The sequence below is a fragment of the Manacus candei genome, unplaced genomic scaffold (assembly GCF_025592945.1).
Source record: "Manacus candei isolate 608988 ecotype Guabito, Panama unplaced genomic scaffold, ASM2559294v1 h1tg000013l, whole genome shotgun sequence".
Taxonomy (NCBI): domain Eukaryota; kingdom Metazoa; phylum Chordata; class Aves; order Passeriformes; family Pipridae; genus Manacus; species Manacus candei.
Genome location: NW_026138061.1, coordinates 8,351,962 through 8,374,481, shown reverse-complemented (window position 1 = coordinate 8,374,481; position 22,520 = coordinate 8,351,962). Strand labels below are relative to the sequence as shown.

At 40.1% G+C, this 22,520-nt stretch overlaps 1 protein-coding gene across 5 annotated transcripts in view; it reads left to right on the top strand.

Moving 5' to 3' along the window:
• Positions 1–227: 227 nt before the first annotated feature.
• Positions 228–22,520, top strand: part of ZFAT (zinc finger and AT-hook domain containing) — a 123,853-nt gene continuing 101,560 nt past the window's right edge. Inside the window, exons 1-3 of one of the 5 annotated variants that reach the window (XR_007902954.1) lie at positions 228–421; positions 11,968–17,182; positions 19,523–22,189. The gene's annotated coding sequence lies outside the window, so the exon portion shown is untranslated. Of the gene's footprint in view, positions 422–11,967; positions 22,190–22,520 lie in introns of those variants that run through there. The other 4 variants (XR_007902956.1, XR_007902955.1, XR_007902953.1 and 1 more) reach the window with 4 other exon arrangements.

The window sequence follows — 22,520 nt, the reverse complement described above, 5'->3', positions numbered from 1 at the left end:
AAATATAGACATTCCTGTGCTATCGGGGTCTATGCCCCGTCTGTGACTCGTGAGGGGCGGTGCCCGGTCGTCCACCCGCGCGCTCATTGGCTGCCCAGAGAAGGGGCGGCCCCGCCCCCTCCCTCTCTCCTGCCGGCGGCGCGTGCGCGCGCGCGCTCGGAGAGGGAGGGGGCCGGCGGGAGGGGCGCGGCGAGGGCGGGGATTGGTTGCCATGGCGGTGACGTCAGAGGGTGCCGGGGACGGGCGGCGGAGACACGGGAAAGGTCAAACTAAAGGCGAGGGGAGCGAGCGGCGCGGCCGGAGCGACCGGGAACGGCCGGGAACGGCCGGGAACGACCGCGCCGGGAGCCTCCGCGGGACCCGCCGGCCGCGCGACGGCCGGGCCAGGCAGCCCCTCGGTCTCCGCCGCCTCCCCGCACAGGTACGGGGGGAGCGGCGCCCCCGGGGCCGCGCTGGCTCGGGGGGGCATCGGGCCGGGATGCAGGGAATGGGGAGCGCCCCTGGAGCCCCGGGGGTCTTGGGGGGGGATTCGCAGCCGGCCACCCCCGGCCGTGGGGGAGCTCGGAGGGGACTCCTCGTGCCCCGCACCCTCCCCGTCCCCCCCCGGTGCCGCGGGCCCTTCCCCCCGCACATCCCCTCGGGCAGAGACCCCCTCCCCCGCGCTGTGACCCCGGTGACCCGCCAGCAGAAGTTGGGCTTTTATTTATTTATTTATTTATTTATTTATTTCTATTTTGTCGGCCTTAGGGAGCTCTGCCCCCCCTCCCCGACCCCCAGCTTTGATAACTTGTCTTCCCGTTGACCGTCCCTTCCTCCCGCACTTTGCCCTTGCCCGGTGGTCTGTGGCAGGAGGGAGTAAAAACTGTTCAAGGACTGGGTTTTGTTCCTCCAGGGAGAGAGCTGGGTCACAAACAAGGAAGGCTACTTCATAATATATATATGTATTTTTCTTTTTCCCCCCACAGCAGCCCAGTGCTGGAGCAGGATTCTGTGACAGCACAGAACAAGGCCCTTGGGTGTGATTTTTTTTTTTTTTTTTAAGAAAAGCCTGGAGCAGAGCTGCTATTAACATGTAGAGTTTGAATGCCACAGGCAGTCTGTTGTCTCTTCCTGCTCAAAGAACAATTTAGAGGAGCAGCGATGACTCATTAATAGAAAGTATTAGTTGCACAAAGGCAAAACCAGGTGAAGTTTCTTACTTTACCACAGACTTACTCCATGACCTTGGATCAGCCTTCCAGCACCAGCCCTCTGTTTGCTTATGAATCGGGAATAGCAGTGCTTTCCAAGTCATACTGTGAATTAACACGCTAATGACTGTGAAATATTTATCTGCTGTAGTAATAATGGGTAGATAGTGATGTTACTTCTGCAATAGAAGCAGGGAGGCTCTAGCCAGGATGCAAGCATTTTGCTTGTAGAATTTTCCTGTAGTAGCCACTCTTGGATGGAAATAGGGGCTTGCTTAAAAAGACATTTAATATACCTGTGATACTCTGTGATTTACACTGTGGTTATCTTGAACTTCATATTTTTATGTAACATGTGCATTAATATGCTCTCAAAGAGCTGCCATTCCACACTGCAAATAGTTTATGGGTGTTTTTTTCCCTCCTGTTTGCCTAGAACAAAACTGATTCTAGGTGTCCTCTCCCACTGCTGAGGAAACCTTGTGAATTTCTAATGTGGCAGATTATCTCTCATAGTTGTCCTCTGTGACCTAAGTGGTGTCAGACTTGGTGTTTTGGTAAGGAACTGAAAGAGAGGCATTCTGATTTACTTGATACAGTGAAGAAAGTATTTCTGGCATTGGTTTGTAAGTTACTGTGGCACCTGGTTCTTGCCAGGGTTGGGGAGTTGGGTTAACTCAATGCTTTCTCAGGGTGCCTCTGTAGGTTCATTATACCTGTAATGAAAGACAAACTGAGTCGTTCAAGGACAGTATTTTCTTTAGGAACAGTGTTTTCCATCTCACCCTATAGGATGCTCTCTATGGAAAATCAAATACCTTAAGTATTCCGTAGACAAAAACCTAAATACAGGAATCCTGAAACTCAAGGAGTTGCCTCTCATGGTTTGCACACTCCTCTGAAGTGGTGAGCAGCCACTGCAATAACTGATGAAAGCAGCCAAGCGCAGAGCTGGAAGTTGCTGCTGCAAATACTGATCCGAGCGAGCTAAGTTTTCTCTCTTTAGAGTTTTGCTTTATACTCATTTGTGCAGCTAGATTACTCATCATATTTTCTAATTTTTTTTTTAATCTATTGTAGAAGGATACACCAGGAGGAAGCACTGTTTGACTGATATCTTGGGGATTTTTTGAAAGTAATTTGATCTATTGTGTCTCACCTACTCAATTTAATACGAAGCTTCCATAATCAGTTTAACATTAAATAGGAGAGCTTTTAGGTGTTGAGGAGGAGGTAAGCACAACACAGTTGAGTTTGATTTTTCTTATTCTTAAACCTGAAAGTTTCTCTGGTAAAATGGCAATTCATTGTTAATTCATAATATGTAGGTGCCCTGGAAAAATCAAATACCCAGTTTCATAGCTACCCTTAGGCGTCTTTAATTTATGCAAGCAGGGCTCACTGAGTAACTACTGTAAGTCTCATTGACCTTAGTAGGTTTGCAGAGGTCATATTTTAAAATGGGTAAGTTGTGCTTGAACTATTTTCTCAGTATTAGGAGCAAGTGTTTGTGTACACAGTTACATGCTTTTTCCAGTCCTCCATTACATTTTCTGTTTTTCTTTAGATTCTTGCTCATTTTAAAGAAAACTTTCGCTAGGAAGAAACACAGGTGTTTGAAAACAAGTTTCTTCTCAAGATCTGGGCAGAGCAGAACAGACTGTGAGGTTTTACAAACAGCTAGAAAGGCCAGTTTTAGGTTCATAGAAACTTGGCCAGCACAACCCAAATGTACGTGAGTGACATCAGCATTTTCCTGAGCCATTTATGCTGTTCACTTGTGCTGGTTCCCAGCAGTGCCTGTGTCTTATGTAAGCTTGCACTGTACATCCTGTCCTGCTGTTCTCATGCATGATAATTCACTGGCATTATCTTACTGGAGGTTTTGAGAGCTTCTTGTTGTCTCAAATGTCTACATGCAAATTTCCTGTGAGCAGAGGGAAGAGATCTGTGCCAGGAGCACAGCACTGTCCTAGGAGACATCCTGGGAATAACTTGGAGTGAGACACAGTTTGTCCCCCTGCACCTTTTGGTAATGGATCTGTAACCATGTGAAGTCATGTGGCTGTGAGAGAGGTTTTAGTGGACTGAAGCCTTGATCTGTGTCATATGTAGATGGACCACTGATGCAGTTTTGATGGCTTGTGATAAAACAGCCATAAAACCCAAAGAACTAAAGTTCCAATAGGAGCTTCAATAATATTAAGACTGGAAAGTAAAGGCTTTTATTGTCCTGTCACTACACACTTATTGTAACAAGGTCTTTGGGAGGCATTGTGTCTTCAGATACTGATCCTTTAAACTTGTCCTTGCAGTTAACATTTAGTCATGCATAATGAAAATACTGCCACTTGATGGGTGAAATGGAAACAAACCCTCCATTATAAGCTCTCAGAACCAAACATTCCTTCTGTTTTTCCTGCTTGCTAAATCTAGCTGAAACTTGTTGGCATATTATCCTGCAGTAACACAACATGCATAGTCTAATTCTAAGTAAATGGAACGCCTTCTTTGAACAATATCAAAAGTTTCATACTTTAGTCTCTTTTGTTAGTGCTGTAGCAGTGTGAGGAAGCCAAATTCCTGGTTACCTGTCTCAGTGTCAACATGGTTGTCCTTGTCTGACTCCATGGCTTGTTTGGAACAGCTGGAAAGTTTCTTTATGAACATTGATCTGGTGCAGTCACGTGCAGAACTGCGAGATGTATAGCTCTGCAGGAACCATGTACAGAGGGAAGAAGGGTTGACCTGGAGGAGAAGCACACCTGGAAAGGAGTGCTCATGTGCCCTGTGGAAGTAATGAAATCTTTCCTGTGACTTTCCCCAAGTGATCTGTTCCACACTGCACGAAACAATTTCTCATTGTAGAGGAGAAACAAGAGGAGTGCAAGACTTGTCAAGGAGACTGGTTATCTGAAAAGGAACAGGTGCAGTGCTTAGGCACTGGAAAGCTAAACAGATTCCTTTAAGTGAGCTGTTCTTGCAAAGTTTAAGGACATTTATTGGCAAAACATCTAAGAGAAACTTGAATTTTTATTTTGAGAAGGAAATTGAATTATCACTGTTACTTTTATTGCCCAAATCTAGGAATGCATGGACTTTTTCTAGTGCTTTCATTACTTATGAAGGATATGCAAATCTGTTTTAAAACCATACACAGGAGAACGGGCAGCAATGCAATTGTATGCATTTTAGAGACTTGTAGAAGCTGTAAGAATAAAACTCATAAAACCCCCCAAACTTCAAAAGCACCTGCATGTAGCACATTTGAGATTTTGTTACATTATATTTTATTGCATTACAGATAGTTAGGTGAATTTAAAAGTCCACATGTATGTTGTTGTGATTCAGTAGTTTTTTCAGTAGATGTGGGCAAATAAAATGTGGTCTGGATGCTTAAATCTGCTAAAATATTTATGAAAAAGTTGGCTCTTGGAAAAAGTTTCCCACAGGATGCAGTGGGTGTCAGGTCTAAAGGTCAGCAGCAGACAAAGTAAAGTGAAGGCTGTTTCGGGTTTATTTTTCCCAATTTTTTCTAAACAAATCTTGTGTAAAGAAGCATAGACTCTTTCTTTGTTACTTCCTAAACTTGCAAATACTAACAGGCATTTGCTGGTTTGTTTGTACTCTAAGCTGTTTGTTGCAAACTTTTTTTTCTTTAGGAGAGGGGGAGGAAAAAACCTCAGTGCAGTTAATACATCCATGAACTCTTAGCACGGAAGTTCCTGGTGTAAATCAAAAAAGCCAGATGGAGTTTTAAGTGACTGTCATGTACAACTTGGGGAATGAACATTCCTGATACTAATAAAAGGGCCAGATTGGAACTACATAATTAATCCCAGCGTCCTTTTCAACACATGATAAGCTTTGGCTACAACAACCACAGAGTTAATGGAGACAACTGTCAAGTCCTATGAAGCAGTGTATTCTTTGCCTAAAATAAAAATACCTGTGTGCTTACTCCGTTACATATCTCCTGGTGATTACTGCTCAAACTGTAGTTTAAATGGGAAAAAAAAAGAGACTGCTCTTGAATCTATTTCCTGTCTTACATATGTATATAAATATATACATGTTTAATATGTATAATTTATCTGCATACATATTTCATGTATGAAAATATTTTTAAAGGTAGGAAATAACTATATTGGGTTTTTATGAGCGTCACATGGCAAAACATCTTCTCCACTGGAGTTCATTTGAAATGTAATGCCTAGGGAGCCCCAGGAAACAATCTTGTAATTGAATTTATTCCCTCTATGTATCATTGACCTGAAGGAAGTGTGCAGAAAGGTGCTAAAAAAAAGAAAGGCTTATGAGGTGGCACAAAGTCTGTGTCAGAGACAGACAGGAGAAGGAGTGGGCAGATGGCAGTCAGTACAAGACACGTGAATAATCAGATTGAGAACAAACTGAAAAGACTGTGAGTGAGTATGCTGGCTGCATGCTGCTGCATTTTTGGTTTAGTTAACACAATGAGGATTTTTTCTGTTGTGGTCTATGGAGTATGGAGCAAAGAGGTAAAAATCTTGTAGCTGGAAGCATATATAATGGTGAAGGCATGCCTGCCATTGTCAGAGGGAACTTCTGGGATGAGGAAAAGGTCAGTGCTTTCAGAATTATCTGGACTGAAAAAACTTAGAAAAACCTGTTCAGTTTATTATAGACTTCATCTGCAAGTTTATTCAGATCTACCTTTGGTATGCATGACGTGGAATAATATTAAAATTATCTGAAATATTACCACCTGAATCTGTGTAATGATAGATTTATTTTTTCTGAAGTGGTCTAGAAGGTAGCAAGATGTATTAGTGATAATTTGTTTACATAACTTATTTTTTCTAGTTTATTGGAAAACTTTTTCAGTGGCTGCCTGGCTTAAGTGTTCATTGCCTGGCTCAGTGGTCTTTTCCAGATTGCTTTTTGAAGGCACTGTAGAGTGTTGAAAGTAAAGAAGAGCTAAGGGATGGTTGTACTGGTGAATGATAGATCCCATTACACATAGCACAATGGGAAGGATTATGCCAAAAAATAAATCCAGAAATGCAAAGACCTTCTGCCCCACTGATTCTTCCTTGAAAGAGTTATGCTATCAATTTGTAATAATAATAATAAGGTATACACATGGAAGAGAGTGTATTGAGATCCAGTTATCAGTGGTAACTGGGTCCTGTTTATATTTGTTTCAAAATGTTCCTGCTTTTTTCTTTTAGCGAGTTTCATAAGTTAAGGGAGCAATAAACTGGTCTAACTGGAGAATGCTCTACTTCCATATAAAGAGACATTGCTGTGTCTGAGCTCATATTTAGTGGGAAGAAGCACAACCCACTTTGCAGTTTAAAATTTATTTAGTGCTCATGACTTATCAGAAGTCACCCTTCAGTAGTACCAGTTTACTCCTTATATACTGTCTTCTTAGAATGTCTCAGTCTGAACAACAGCAGTAAAGAGTTCTAACAGCACAGGAAGGCTGAGGGAATTGGGTCTGTAGTTCTGCAGAAGTGAAGGTTAGAAAGAGAAAGGAAAAAGATTAAAATATTCACCAGAAGTGCCCTAGATGAGATTGTTTCATATCTGATGGCAGGCTGAATCCTGTGGGAATGAGGAAGCTAAAAAGCTGTTTAATTCTCATGTTTCACACTGAATCAACATGATGTTAGATATCAAAGTGGTATTAGTGGACATTTTGTGTAAAGAATATAGAAATAAAATAAGTTAGTCCAAACCAAATCTTCTGCTGTGTCAGAGCTATGTGGGGAATGAACGTTGGAGGCTTAACATGAGTATAATAAATCAAACCGCCAGCTGAGCCTCAGAGGGCTTTATTCATGCACTTCATTGTTCTCTCTGCAGATACAGCATGGTTCAGCCAAACGCAGGGTTGTCATTCTGCAGATGTTCAAAGTGTTTCCCAATGATCTGAAGACTGAGCTCGTGTCTCTGTGTTATCTTACACTGCTCAGTTCATCATTTGGAGTGGCCATGCACTGAGTTTTAGTTGTATTTTTACACACAGAAATCGCAGTGTGAGTTCGCAGTTTTGGGTGAGTGGGGAGCTATGTTATGTACTGTTGAAAGTCCCAGAAAGGCTCAAATTTTTACCTTCTGGAAAGTACTATTTCCCAAGGCTGATGCTTGGCAACAGAAGATGCCCTGTTGACCCTCTGCAGCTTGGCAGAAAATGCTCCTCACTGCGTGAGCTTCCAAAGCGTCTCTCCCAGGGTACGGACTGCTTGGGGCTGCTGGCACAGAGCAGGTTTTTTAACCTTCACCAAACTGTCTACTTTCCCATGTCCTCAGTACCAGGCAAACAGAATAGTAAAACAGAAGGCAGAGTTGTTTGGTAAGATAGAAGCAGGAAACAAAAGGGTAAAAGCAGAACAGATGGAAAATTGTGTTCTGGTTTAGGCAAATGGTGACGCGTCCGGCTGTTTCGCTGCTGTTACTTAGAGTTCCTAAAGCATGTCTCTGCTGCTGGGCCTGGAGAGTCAGTACCCAGAGCAATAGTCCCTCATTAGTGTTAGCTTTAAGTATTTAAAGTTGCTGTGAGTTTTCCATCACATCTTCCTTCCTTTTACATCATCCTCGCTAGCCCTCTGGCTGGAGTCATGAAAACTGTGTGATGTCCATGGCTGTTCCTGGAGATGATCACCTTTGTGCTTAGAGAGTGTTGATTTTTCATTCTATCCATATTCATTCTGCTGACTGACTGGTCCATATGTGATATGCATCAGTATTTTAATAAACATTCTTGCAATGTGCTCACATGCTTAGTGCAGTGTGTGTTTAACTCAGTGTTTTCTGAGAGTATCTTTAGCGTTTTATATGCGATATATTATTAGCCCTGCTAATAAACTTTAATGAAATGATCTGATTATATATGGTTCATGCTTGTAAATAAATATTATTTCTCTTCTTCCCTCCAATCTGCTTCTTTTGGAGTTGTGCTTATCTCAAATTATTGTTCAGTAAAGTTAATCAGTAAAACTTTAACTTAAGAGAAATCGATATTGCACTGAGCTTCAGAAGGATAAGTAAACACACTTTTTCCATTAGGTTAGGTTAAGATAAGAAATACTAGAGCAACTAATTTTTAATATTAGTTTGTCAGGTGTGTACTTTATCCCAGTAAGACAAAGGCAGTGTTTTCAGGACTGTTTTCCTTGATGGGGTTATGTGAGCATAACCACTGGATCTCACTGTAGGTCAGGGACATCCTCATTTTCACACAGCCCTTTGCCATGAGATAACTGAACCGTCTGCTGACAGGATCAGGTACTTTCAGGTCACTGGAACATTGGGAATGTTCTGGTATCAGGGAGGCTAGTTTTTCTGCAGCCTGCCCCTCATCTGTTCTGAATATATCAAGAGAGTATTTCAAGGGAACACCAAGGAAAGTTAAGATGACTTCTAGGGCTTTATGAAGATTGATGTGCATATCTCTAGCCTAACAGTAAACATATTCAAACTTGACTCAGCTGTGACATAAGATAGATTCCTTAAGGAAATCTGTGATATTTTCTTCAACTACACATCTACCTACTTTGACTCTTCATCTCTTCTGTTTTGTTTTTGTCTCAATTACTCTGTAACTTGCAAGAGACTTGCCACATCTGATTCAATGCTTTTAATACTATTAATTACAAAATAAATGTAGTAGTTGATATCCTCAGATATTGTGTGATTATGCATGGTTGTCTGGTCTTGTGGTTTTCATTTGATTTCAGTTTGTATGACTTCTTTGAGTTCAAAAGCCTAATTAAAATTTTATGATGAATTTTTCGCTTTGAATATGGTGACTAAATGACTTATCTTGATAAACACACTAGTTAGATCAGGATCTGCTAAGCTGATCGTTCAGTTAAAAGTCAGGTTATGCCAAATATTAACTAGAGGCAGTAAAATCTCGTCAAAGTAAGATGAATCTGTGTACCTAAACATTCCTTGGTCCTAATAAGCTGATTGAAGCTGTGATTCTGTATGTTAATGTCAAGTTGTAGTCTACAAGATCAGGGAGACGTTTGGTGTATTTGTTGCCCTTTCTTACACAATACAAATTTCAGTGTGAAGTTCCTTGTTGTAGTTAATGATATCTGACTTCTTGCTTATATATAAATTAAGAATCAAGATCTTTATTTACATAGCTTAAATTGTTGTTATGTGTAATAGTACTTTTAAATTCCTCCTGGGAGTACCAGGCATCCCAATAAAATCAAACCTCTGTTGCAATTCTCAAAGACTGTTAATTATTAATTTTTCTTTTTTTTGGTGGAAAGGGGAACGTGTTCTTAAGTTGCCTGCTTTAAATGAGAAGGTGAATACTAGTTTTCTGTCATTTTACTGGTAGGCTACAAATCTATTTCGTAATAGTGTAGACCTTTGGTAATGTGCTGTCAACTTGAACTATGTGGCTGTTTGCTTTAGTCATTTCTTCCCCCTCTGTAGAATCAAGTTCTCAGCTCTCTGGTTAGTCTTTGCACAGATGAGACTTGCAGATCATTGGAGTCTGAAGCACTATGGTGTGCAGACTATTGATAACTCTGTGATGTTTCCTGTCTTTTAAACTACCACTTTAAATTGTAAAATATAATTAGACTGAGGAGTTCTACTTTTAAATAGTATTGTAGTTAAACTGGAATTTGCAAGGTTAAATATTAGATTGCATTTGCATACAGAGCTTGACAAATATTGCCAACTATGATACTCTTGTTTATTGTGTTTAAGTGGAGCCTAAGGCAGGTGACTGTAGCTTTGTGCAAGGCTTGAGTTTTGGTGCTTGTGTTTATTGTATACAAATGACTAGAAGCCTATATTTGCAGCATTTCCTTAAGTGTGCCTTTGTCCCATTGTACAGATTAACTTCTAGCAGTTTTCACAGAACATATTTGTTCTAGAAATGCTATTGCTGATGCTTTTTACTCTTTTTTTTACAAGTTAAATTTTAATTCTTCACATTGAAAGATTACAGACTGCGCATTAAATTGCTTTTCTTTAATTTAATTAATTCCTTAGAGGAATTCCTTGATGTTTTTACATTTCTATTGAGCTAATGTGGCCTCCACTGACCTCTTCTTGTGATGCTACAGTTAGAGAATCATAGATTGTTTGGGTTGGAAGGTACCTTAAAGATCATCCAGTTCTAACCCCCCTGCCATGGGCAGGGAACCTTACACTAGACCAGGTTGCTCAGAGCCCCATCCAACCTGGCCTTGAACCAACTGACTGAGAAATTTGCAGTTGGTCACTCATATAAAGAATAGAAACAGTGAGTGTCTGTAAAAATTGCTTTAGTCACTGTCCAAACACCTTGGGAGTTTTCTTCAGTTACCTGTCCTAGTTTGTTTGGCTTTTAAAAAAGTAATTGAAACAAGTGGTAGCGGTTGTGGAAAGCTGAGTGATCTTTTCAGCTTTTTCAGCAGGTGAAGTAAGTCTTTAGGACTGTAGCATCCTTGCTCTTCAAACCTCTTTCAGGGAACATCTGGTTCATGAACTGAGTATGTCAGGATTCCTATGAGGAACCACATGTTTGCTTATTTTTTTATTTTTGTAAACACATTGTTTTTTATGTGTAAGTATGGTGAAATTAGATAGGCAGCTTTTTAAATACTTTTTTAATTACAGTTTTAATTTTTTTTTTTGCTCACTTGTTTTGTTTGATGCCTGGCTTTAATGAGCTTTTATTTTCGGCTCTTGTAAAGTTCACTTTAAAGTCCTGATAAAATTCTTAACATAGAAACTCCAGACTTAATGATATTTTTGTGTGAGAGCTCCACTCTTGGGCTCAGCTTGCATCTCTCATGCAAATTCTGCAGAGCTGTACCCTTGACCTTAAGTAACTAATGCTCATGTGTCAGTAGCTCTTTGTCAGTCCCAGCCACCAGAGGAGGATGGAACCACATCCTTGGGTAGAGGCTTTCACAAGTATTCTTTTGGAATATTAGTATTCAGAAAAGTGTTATACTGGCAAGTTCTTCAGGAGAGGTTTTGCCCGATGTGCTTTAGATGTTTCTCACTACTCAGAAACCTTTTTGTTTATTCTCGTGTTCTTCTGATTTGCTGTGGCCTCTCCAAGGTCCAGGTGCTTTCAGGACTAGCCTGTAGTGTACCACCTCCTGCCAGCTGGAGCATTGGTAACAGAGGAGACTTGGAGCTCCTTCCTAGCATGTAGGAAAAGCGATTACTGTGGAAGTCCTGCTCAGCTGATTTCTGTGGAGGTGGAGTCTGCTGACTGTGTTTGGCACAGAGGTCTGTGGGAAGAGCTCCATGTTAACGTGCAGTGTTAACAAAAGAGGCTGAAGGACATTTTCAGACTTGCAGTGGGGGTGAACTTTGATGCAGGGAGTGAAAGGTAACTTTGCTGATTTTCTTCAAATGTCAGTTTGCTCTTGCAAGGCTGGGAAGTATTGAAGCTGCATCTAAATGGTTGCAAACATAATACTACCTTTAGGGAAGCATGGTTTTTCAAATTCATTTTGTTGTTGTTTACTGTGACTTTGAGTTCTACATCTTGCTCACATTACTGTTCCCCACTCAACATGTTGATACCAGAGGTCTTAAGTATTTCTGTCTCTTTTTGGGGCAGGAGGAAGGTTCCTGTTGTGCTTAAACAATTCAGCTATATTGGTTTAACACTGTATTGGTTGCCACCAAAACAGGCAGTCCAGCCCTATACAGTACCTTGCTGTTGGTGCTAAGGATTGTACTGCTCTCCAGTGATTGAGATCAGCTGCCTGCTATAGCAGAAAACTCATCTTTTTTTTCATTTCCCCTCCCCCAGGATTAGTTTGCAGCTAATACAGTGGTTGTCCAAGTACCTTGCATCATGAAGTCCAAAAGTTCCTGCAGCAATAGAGGAAGGAGGAAGACAGAACATGACTACTCTTCTGCCACAGTGCTCTTACCATGTTCATTTAAACCATCGTGAAAGTGCACCCATAGTCAGACTCGGTGGTGTGAGTATTCTTTTCATGTTTCTGTAATAGTCATTGTGCAACATCCTCTCTCATTAAGATAATTATAAAGCAAAATGATGTTCTTGTTGCACAGTTGTTTTCTGTTTGAGGTATGACAAAGAAGTTTAGTTGTCTTGCATGTAGTTGTTATGTTCATGCATTACTGTGTATTTTGCAGAGCTAATAAAAATTGCTTCAAGATTAACTTGAGGAGAACTGTGTGTTATCCCCAGAGTGCCTGTCACTGTAGACTGGGTGCTGGTGTTCTTGGCTGCTGATCCTGCTGAACATCCAAGTCATGTTTTGGAAGAAACTGAATTGATACGTGTGCTTCTGGACTTTACTAATGGGTTTGGTTTAAGGATATTTAGACCTCAGGTAGGACTAGAGCCTATTCTGAAGTGAGATCTCCTGCAATATGTGTAGTTTGAATATTCTTTTCAGCACAAACTCTTTGGTTTTGCAGATCTCCTCCTCTTGCAGTACACTACCCACTAATGTGGGCAGAGGTTTGGGGCTTTTTTTAGATGAATACTTCAGTTAACCAAAGGGTGTGAAAATCATCAGTCAATTCAAGGCAAAGAGTTCACTTTAGCTACTAATCTTCTTGATTAAATGGAGTACCTCTCATTGATAGTTTGACAGCGTAAGATAATTCCAGGTTTGCTGGGCCTGAAGGACTCAAAACTCATGACTTTATTGTCAGGTAATGATCTAGGTTTCCCTTTCACCAAGCTATTTCATCTGTTGCACTGAATTGTTGCTTAATCTGTGTTGTCCTAGGAGTAAGTGGTAGGAACCAGTCCTTCTAAGTTCCTCCCAAACTGTTTGTTTACTGTAAATGATTTAATTTTGATTATTACTGAAGCTCTGCATTTGTAGTGTGACAGAAAAACAGTTGAAGTCTTACTGTCCATCTTCTGTATTTAGTTCATCGTGATTTGAAAAGCTGTATTCACTACTGGGAGAAAGCAAAAATGAGATTTGCTGGGGATAAATAGAGACTGAAAATCTGTAGTCTGTCCCTAAATGTATGGCTTCCTTGTGTATTGCTTCAGAGCGACGTTTTAAAGTTTTCATGTTCAAAATTATGTACTGTGGGAACATTCTGCTGCCTCTTTCAAATTTGAGGGAGTTTCTACAAGCAGGCTAAGTGAAAAGATCTTTCATATTGCCTGTTCTTTAATGTACTGGCGTAAAATTACAATTTTGAAGAGATGTTTTTTCGGGAAGAACATTGCGTCATTTGCAAAGGTGACCATGAGATAGTTGTTTGGCAGCATATTTAAATTCAGTAGGCTTAGGTATGCAACTTCTATTTTCTCTGAAGTTTATTTTTTGGCATCAGCTGATCAAAATAGTTTTAACATTAATTATTTGTGATTTCAGAACTGTTGGAGATGCTGGCACTGTAGTCTATTGATAACATCTGGCTATTTATAGGAAAGTCTGTACTGATGTAATCTGCGGATAATTCTTTTTCCAAAGACTTGTTGACTCCACCATGTCTGAGGACAACTATATCAACAAGGCTATAGTTACTGGAAGCATGTCACAGGAATTAATGAGATCATGGAGTTGCAAGTGTAATGGTCAGAAGAGACTCTTCCAGGTCTGGTCCAAGCATTTGTTGACAGCATGCATTGAACTAGCCTTCGGTGGGATAAGCCATGGCTTTGACCTATGAGGCCATGAAAACCCTCAAGAACAGCGAATCCACAGCCTCTGTGGGAAACCTGTGCCTGGGCTTCACTACTCTCCTAGTGAAGATTTGTCATTGTGTCCCACCTGAATTTTCCATGCTGCCTCTTGTGGCCAATGCTCTTCCTTATCCTGTCTGGCAGTGCTCAGTGTTTGTCTTTACAGTTCCTATCTTGGTGTAGCTGTAGAGAGCTCTTAGACGGTCCCAGCCTTCTCTGTGCCAGAGAAAACAGGCCCATCTCCCTCGGCCTCTCCCTGTGGGTGATGCCCTTTGAGGCCCTTGACCATCTTGGTAGCCCAGGGCTGGACCTCCTTGGTTCCTCAGCCTCCTACTGCAGTGGGGTCCTCACCTGAGCCCCAGGTGTGTGCAGAGTGGCCTTGCCAGTGTCAGGCAGGGCAGGGATCACATCCCTCAGGTTGGCTCCTGTTCCAGGCGATGTCTGCCCCAGCAGCTGGGCCCTTCCCAGCAGGGCTGTTCCTGCACCAGCTCTCCGCAGCCTGTGCTGATTTGTGTGGTTCTTGTGCCCTGGGTGCACAGCTTTGCAGTTTTCTGAACCTGCTGAGGTTTCTTTTGGCCCCATGCTCGGGTTTGTCCTGGTCTGTGTGTGTTTGTGGAAGCGCTGGCATTGCCTGTGTCAGCGGCCTTTTCTGTGCTCCCCCCTCCACTTTGCCTGCCGGTTTGCTGAGGGTGCACTTTGCCTGATCTGCCTGGTTGCTGATGAGTGTTTGGAGGCCTGGCTTGGCCCCCAGAGCCAAGTTGCAGCTGAGCACTCAGCCCTTGGTTGCAGCCACGTGAGCCAGAGATCCGGCCAGTTTTCCAGGTCAACTTCCCTTCTGTTTGTTGAGCTTGAGGCTCTTCGGCTCCCAGGTGAGACTGTGGTGAGAGACTGTCTTGAAATTTGTCCTAAAATCCAGATGTGTTCTGTGGGCCATTCGGTTTTCATCAGGGCCTCTCGTCTTTTCTCATGAGGATAGTTGGGTACATTCTGCCTCTGATAAATCTTTGTTAACTCCTTAAGGTAATCAAAATAATTCTATCTGTATTTGTTCCATCTTCCTTCCAGAAGCTGATGGGACTCTCTACTTCGTGAGTTTCTCAGATATGAGTATGGTGGAAACCTCCTGTGAATGCCATGACACTTTTAGGAGATGATAGCTCTGTCAGGCACATGATGTGATTCATGTGGTATCCTGCACAGGGCCAGGAGTTGGACTCGATGATCCTGATAGGTCTCTTCAGCTCAGCATATTCTATGATTCTAGGAGAAATTCTTTATAGAATACAGCATAAAAAAATGACAAATTTAGTAGCTGTTAAGTAAAATTTGTAACAGTCACTATGAAAATTAAATATTAGATATACGATTTATGAAAAGTTTTCCTTCTAAAAGTCACTTTTGCCTTCTCCAAAAACTTGAATGCCTGTTATTGTAGTTCAGTAACTAAATTTTAACTCTTACACTACTCCAAGTAGGGAAACTTGACTCAAATTTATCAGTTATACTCCTGGCATATTTGCAGAAGACTGGCCATGACATTAGATTTGCAGACTAGGAGAGTCTATTTTAATTCTTGTTGTGTTATATATTATTGAAGGAGCCAACTTGATTCTAGAGGAGATGGTGTTTGAGAGGCTCTGAAAGTAGTCATTTTCCAAGTCTATTTGTCAAATCCGATTTAAGATTGATTCTATAATGTGGAGTAATGTTTTCCAAATGAGCTACTTGGCCAGCACAGTGTATCTGGTTCCAATTACTGTCAGTAAATCCTGAAAATTATTTTTTGAAAATGACTTCGTTAAATCTGCATTTTAAATGGAGATAATCAGTCTGAGAGTAGTTGAAAGGAGTTTTGTGTTATTTCATGCTGTATGGTTTTGGTTTTGTTTTTGAGATTGTTGATTGTGAAGTGGATGCCATGACTGCGTGCTGTTCTTGCAGGGACTGTTTCCTCTGTGGAAGCAGCCTGGATGTGTGTGCTTAAAAGAATGGGTCTCTTGGGGATTATTGCAAAACAAGCAGTTGACTTTTTTTTAAAAAAACTTGTGCGTAAGGACAAAGATGCTTTGTAAAGCCAAGTGCTGTGTGCTTATCTGATGTTTGGGACTTGGATGCTTCCCGGGTTGAGCTTATTTTCTTTGAAGTAATTTTAAAAAGTGTATATGCTCTGGGATTAAGGTCAGGATTGATACTGGTGTACAGATCACTCCTCAGTCTGATATCCTTCGGGATATAATTGCCATGGAGCAGCTGAGCTCACTTGATGCAGCAGGGAAAATTGGTGGTTGTGGCACTATACTTTCACCAAAGTCTACAGGCAGCAGTAGCAGCCTGCAGACTCTGCTTTCAAAATTCAGTGTGATGATGGCAGGACTTGTCATATTTGCAAATACACTCATTTGCAAGGATTGGAATACGTTCACACAGGATTATCCTTAGAATGGGAACATTGGCTGTGGTTCTCTTGGTGCCCTGGCCCTTACCAGCTTCTGCAGCAATTTAGTAATTGGTGCAGACTTAGATGTTAGACTCTGCTGTCAGCAGAATATCCAAATGTGTCCTTGTTCAGCAAGGTAAGCAAAGGGACTTTGCAGGGGATGTCTGCTTCCAGTTCTCAACTTGTTCCCTGACAGTGGTACAGAGAACTATTGTTGGCAGCTGATATCATCAGAGAATTATAATTGCAAATGTGAGTGAAAAGTCATTAAGTGAAGGAGTGTGCTAAATGTGTCATTGATTGGAGTCTGCTACACCAGACTCAATTGATATCCACTCAAAACAAAAAACCCAAACAAAACAACCAACAACCTAGCTTAACAAATGACATGTTTATATAGATTTTTTGGTCTCAATCTTTTAGGAAGGTTTTTCCATCCGTGCTTGGCCATATTTGAGTGTGGAGGACTTCAACATTTTAGTAAACTTGTTACAAATAATTCAGTCTTTACTATTTCTAGTATTTAGATTTTTTTTTTTATGGGTGGAGAGCTCTTCTGATACTACTGCAGTGAACATCTATTAAATGTATTTTTTGTTTCTATTTCTTGTCAAGTGTTAAGGTTGGTTTTTGCCCTTTTGTTTTTATCTTCCACTCTCTTAAAATGGTCTGATCAGTGATTGTATATTCAGTCATACGAACTTTCTTTGTATTTTCAGATTGGAGGATCTTCTGAATCTTTTATTTTAGAGATACCTTTAAAAAGAAAGACCTCATTTTCTACAGGCAGCTTTGTCATCTTGGATAAGAGAGATTGGTTACCTTGGAAGAAGAGGCAGACTGTGAGCCCAGATTAGGAGCTGGAAGACTCTTCAGGATAACGTGGAGATATGTCATGTAGAGGTAGCTGGAAATATTTACAGTGATTTGTTTTAGTAGTTTTTAATTAAGTGTCTACAAGAATCTATCCCATATTAAGCAATCTAGTTTCTCTGTAGCTCTGTACCAGAAATGAGGCAACAATTCCTTTTCTGTAAGAGGGACCAAAGGAGAAGGGTAAATAACTAAAACTATAAAATTAAAACTATACCATGGACAGCAATAATGAGTTATAATGTTAAACCTACTGAGGTTGCACAACCAAAATTTCTTGATAAAACTGAGGAAGAAATACTTTTATAGAAACATAAGGAAAAGGATCAAATCTTTGTGTGAAATCTGGCCTAATACATTCATAGTATTCACATTTCTTCTGATTTTTGTAGTTCAAGTTGTTCAAGTTTCTCTTGTAGTCAGTGCACTGTTGTAGCTTTCCTGCTAGAAAAGTTTAAGATCTAAAAAAGTGAAAATAACAGTGCATGTTTGCTGTACATCATATAACAAAATAAACTGCTGAATGGCTGTGTGCTGAGGAAGAGAAATACAAGAGTGGTATTACTCTTTCCTCCTGTTCTTGATTGCAGGTTAATCTACTGGTTGGTATGTTGAGGGTAATTCACTATAAGTTTTTAGTTTGTTACATGGATTTTTAAAGTTATTTTCACTCATTTTTAAAGCAAAATGCTCTTGGATTAGCCACTTCCTATCTCCTGTGGTGACTGTGGAGATTACCAGTTACTGCAGAACTTCCCTGAAATAAAGACTTAATTTGCCTGAATAACATCTTGGGTATGGTACTCCACCCAATGGAGAGCCAAGATGGTATTCCAGAAATAAACATATGGTTTCTTTAGGCTGAGCTGTGTTGCTCAGCCTGAGGAATACGAGACTCTGGTGGGGTAGTGGGGGGTGTGTAACTGCTGCCATCATTCTTAGCCAGAGTAGACTAAATTATGACTTTTTCTAACTTTGTTAAGACTCAGATGTGACGTAATTTTGAATCAGGATCTGATTTTTATTTTGGCTCACACCATCATTTTTCAGTATTTTGTCCTCTTTAGAACTCCTTTTGTCAGATAAAAATATTTTACCACACAGACTTCTAGTTGCTTGTTTTACTGAAATAATTACATATATGGTATATGTACCCAGCCCTCACTTCAATTCAGTCTGAGCTATGCTGGTAATAGTCTGCTTTCATGCTTTCCTATACATTTTTAAAATATCAAGATTTTTTTTTCTCTTTACCATTGGTAATATTAGATTCAGTCCCTAATTATGTATGTGCTTCAAGCTATGGTTCTTAAAATGTGCTGATTCAAGCACACTTTGACCCAGGGTAAATAGCTGAATTTATTCTTTGTGATCCCTGAAAAAGTGGAATAAAAATGCCTGCGTACTGTAAGGCTAGTTAAAAATGGTGCAAGTCTAATCTCTTAATACTTTGGAGTTGGATAAATTTCTCTAAGCATTTAGTTTAGAAATAAACTGTCTAGTGAAAAGTTGTTCTTCCTCCCTTGTTTCCTCTCCCTCCACCAAAGCAAGAAAAAATACATAAAAAAAGGACTTCAGTATAAAATCTGTTCTAGTTACTTAACTGTAGTATCAGAGGAACAGATTTGTATTTAAATAGTTTGATATAATTACATTACTATAAGGTAAAAAGGGAAAGTATTAAAAAAAAAGTCTGTATTTATTTTTACTTTTTTTTGACCTAGATTTATGCTTCAGAGGAGTTTGTGTGGGAGGGGGTAAAGAGCACGTTGAGAGCATATCAGTTCATGTAGCATTGATCCTTAGACTGTGCTCTGAGATACTATCAAATTTTAAAATCTGGATTTAATCACTAGAAAATTGCTGGATGCTGACTGTTGACTTCCGTTGTGAATTTCTTCCCACTATATTCAAATTTGTGTGCAGTTCCAAAATCCATTTAATATTTATGATTTAATGTTTAATTCTCAATTCTGTTGTGGCCAATACACGACTTTAAAACAAACTCACAGCAACAGTGAGCATCTGTCTGCCTCTGTCACTTCCAGTCACCCTTGGCTTGCATCAGGCATCTGAGGCTAAATGGCTTTGACTGACAGATGGACTGATTGACAGGACCCTGACTCCAAAGCATACACAGCCATGAACACGCAGGATGCTTTGGACTCTATTTACTTTTAACTATTTTTATGTGGCCACTGAGGCCTCAAATACAATGAGTTCCAGTGCTGATGCTGGTTGTAGAGTGAGGATGTCTTTAAGATGTGGGGGAAGAGAAAGGAACATCTCTCTTTGGCTTCTTGACTCCTCACTGTCTTCCTTTCTTCTTCCTTTCTCCTCTCTCTTTCTTTGTTGAACTCTGTGTTCAAGGTGCTTATGAAAGGTACAGTAGAAGTTCAGTGACTGGTAAGATAATGCTGAAGGCTTAGGAAAATTGCAGTGAATGTTGGTGGCTTGGATCGCTTTGGTTTGGAAATAGTGAATGAACACAAACTTGAGGTACTGTAATGGCATCTCTTTTCTAGTATTAAACCTTTTTTGTTATTCTGGAGTTTTGGCAGCTGAAGAACAGTTCCCAGGCAGGTGATCTTACAGTGCTCTTGGAAAATGACAAAGAGGTAAATTCCAGGTGTCAGAAGGACTTGATGTAGTCTTTAAGATTTGCATCATTCCATGTGTTCTCTAATGTGAAGTTAGGAGGGGACTTCACACTTCAAACAATGATATCTTTGATTGCTGTTCTTAAGAAAAACAGTTTAAGCATGAACGGAAGCCAGCACTCTCAAAAGTTCTTCAACTTGTGATGACATTAGAATAAATCCTCTTTGATTTCAGAGCTTTTAAACTTTACAAGGACAAGAGGGCAGTGCCTTTAAGGAAAGCCGGAGTATGCTCTCTACTTCTGTGAGAAGAACAAAGTGGTTCGAAAAGCAGCTGCAGATTGTTCTTAATGAATGTATGGCTTCAGTTTTGACTGAACTCTTCTGAAGTCGGTATCTTTCAAGTATGTAGTTGTACTGCGACCTGTAATGTCTCTGCCTTTCTAACACCTCATTTGGAAATGAACATTTCAGCTCCTTTTATGCAAATACAATCACTTTGTAAGATGTTGTGTAAGTATTTATAGCTGATAGTGAGTTCGATAAAGCAGCAAATTTCATTGTCATGTATATTGGCAATTTTGTGATGATTTACTTGGTAAAACAAAAGGAGGTTGTGGAGAGTTTGTTCTCTTTGGGCAGGTGACATTGTTGTAACCTTCATTACTCCTTAAGAAGTAAGTGTTAAAGGAAAGCAGTATAAGAAACGGTTCATTGCAACTTAATGCTCAGCAGCCTAATTAGTCAAATACCATGTGCCTACCTCTGCATGAAATAGCCTATTTCTTCTCAATGTAAAATAGGAATTTTCAGTTTTGGAACAGCCTGAAGAGGCCTTTGTTGCAAATGACCAGTGGCTTTTAAATTATTTATTCTCAAAAATAATGAAGGTCAGCATGGTATCCATAGTGACTGCATGCAGCTTCCTCCTTAATCTTGGCATGCTGCTGTAATAATGAAATTCACTTACTACTAACAAGTTTTCATGTTGCAGCGGGAAACCTTTATTTGTAAACTGGATGTGATTGGCTTTCTGTAACTTGAGAAATCTTGAATACTGTAGTCTTTCTTGACTTTCGAACTTGTCATAATTTTTGTTTTTATGAGTTGCTTGGAGGCCTAAACATACTCCCCCAGAACAAGCAACCTTACATTGCTGAATTTTACTTATAATCTAGCATTGGAAAACTTTTGACTTGAACAATTCTTTTCTTTCTGAAGTGATAAAGGCTACTAAATGGGGGATTTATCAGTCTGCTTTCAGTAAAAGGAAAGCATTCTGCTATAAACTGCAAAATTAAGGCATCTAAGTAGTACATGAATGTGATCAAGCCAGAATTATATGGTTAAACCAAAGTCTGGTGATAGCAATTTCAGTGCCTCCATGTCCATTGCAAAGACAGGGAAACTTTGGCAACAGCAGGAGCACCACAGGAGTCCTTAGAGTTTTGAATTCTGGGTTATGTGGATGCACAATGGTGTGGGTTTGGAGCATTAGAAGAATATACAATTAACTCTAGTGAAATGCACTTAATAAATTACTTTGGTGTAACTATTTCATCTTTCAGTGTTATGCATTGTAAACACTAAATTATGGTATTATAAAGGTGCTTTTAACTTGAAGGAAATTGCTGCTGAACTGAATGCAGTCTTAGTGGGAGTTTTGATAGTGACTTGTTGAAGATGGGGAGTAAAATTGTTCCATCCTGAGGTGGTTGTTGTTTCCCATCCCACCCCATCCCTCTCCTTTTGTGCTTACCCAAAGATAAGTGGGTTTGGGTTGTTTGGGGGTTTTTTAATTAGTTGTTTGTAATAGAGCTTTAAACTGATCAGGGAGGATTCTGACACTCACGGTAAATATTTTCAGAGTTCTGTCAAGTTTCTGTTGCTGTCATTATTTTTTATTATGAACATGGCTTGTTTTTGCTTCTCTCTGATTTTGCATGAAACTATATTTAAAAACATGAATGTTTATGAAAGGATAGCCATTTGCAAAATTCATAGGATGTTCAAAGTGGAAATCTGTTTATTTTTGAGGGTCCCAGGAAGGAGTGTATAGGGAATTAAAGTCAATAGACCTTTAAAAAAATATTTATGTCTATTCTAAATGTATAAATGAAATCTATATTTATAAATAAATATAAAATAATATATTAATAAAAATGAATATATTTGAACCCAGAAAGCTCTTAAAATGCATATTAAAAATGGAGAATATTTATTCTAGATGTTGCATTAGAAACTTTGTTAATTTAATGTAAATTACTAATCTAAACCTGTATTTTTGTTACTGAATGTGAAAATAATGTTTTCTTCAGTATTAGCTGCACCGTAGTTGGTTGGAATGCTATAGAAGCATGTCTGAAATATTTATTTATTTATTTGCTTGTTTTATTTCCCCTCCCCTAAAGGTGACCAGCTGCTCTGCACCGAGGCCCTCCAGTGATGTATCGTAGTCTGTTGCTGTAAACATCCCCGACTGGAAGCTGTACCAGTCCCAGCTTTCAGTCAGATGTTTGCTGCACCTGGCTATGCTTGGACAACAGCAGAAGGAAAAGCTGTCATAAATACATATGTGCATGTATGTTCTTCAGACACTGTTTCTACAGACACAGCTGAATTGCCTTCATCTACATTAACTTGATGGCTGGTAGGTGTGATTTCTTGAAGTCTAGTCTGAAATGGACATACAAAGCTGTTGCTTAGATCACTCATGACAGAGTTCTTCACTGCTTTGTGGTATGAACTGCGGGATTGGGCTGTACTGG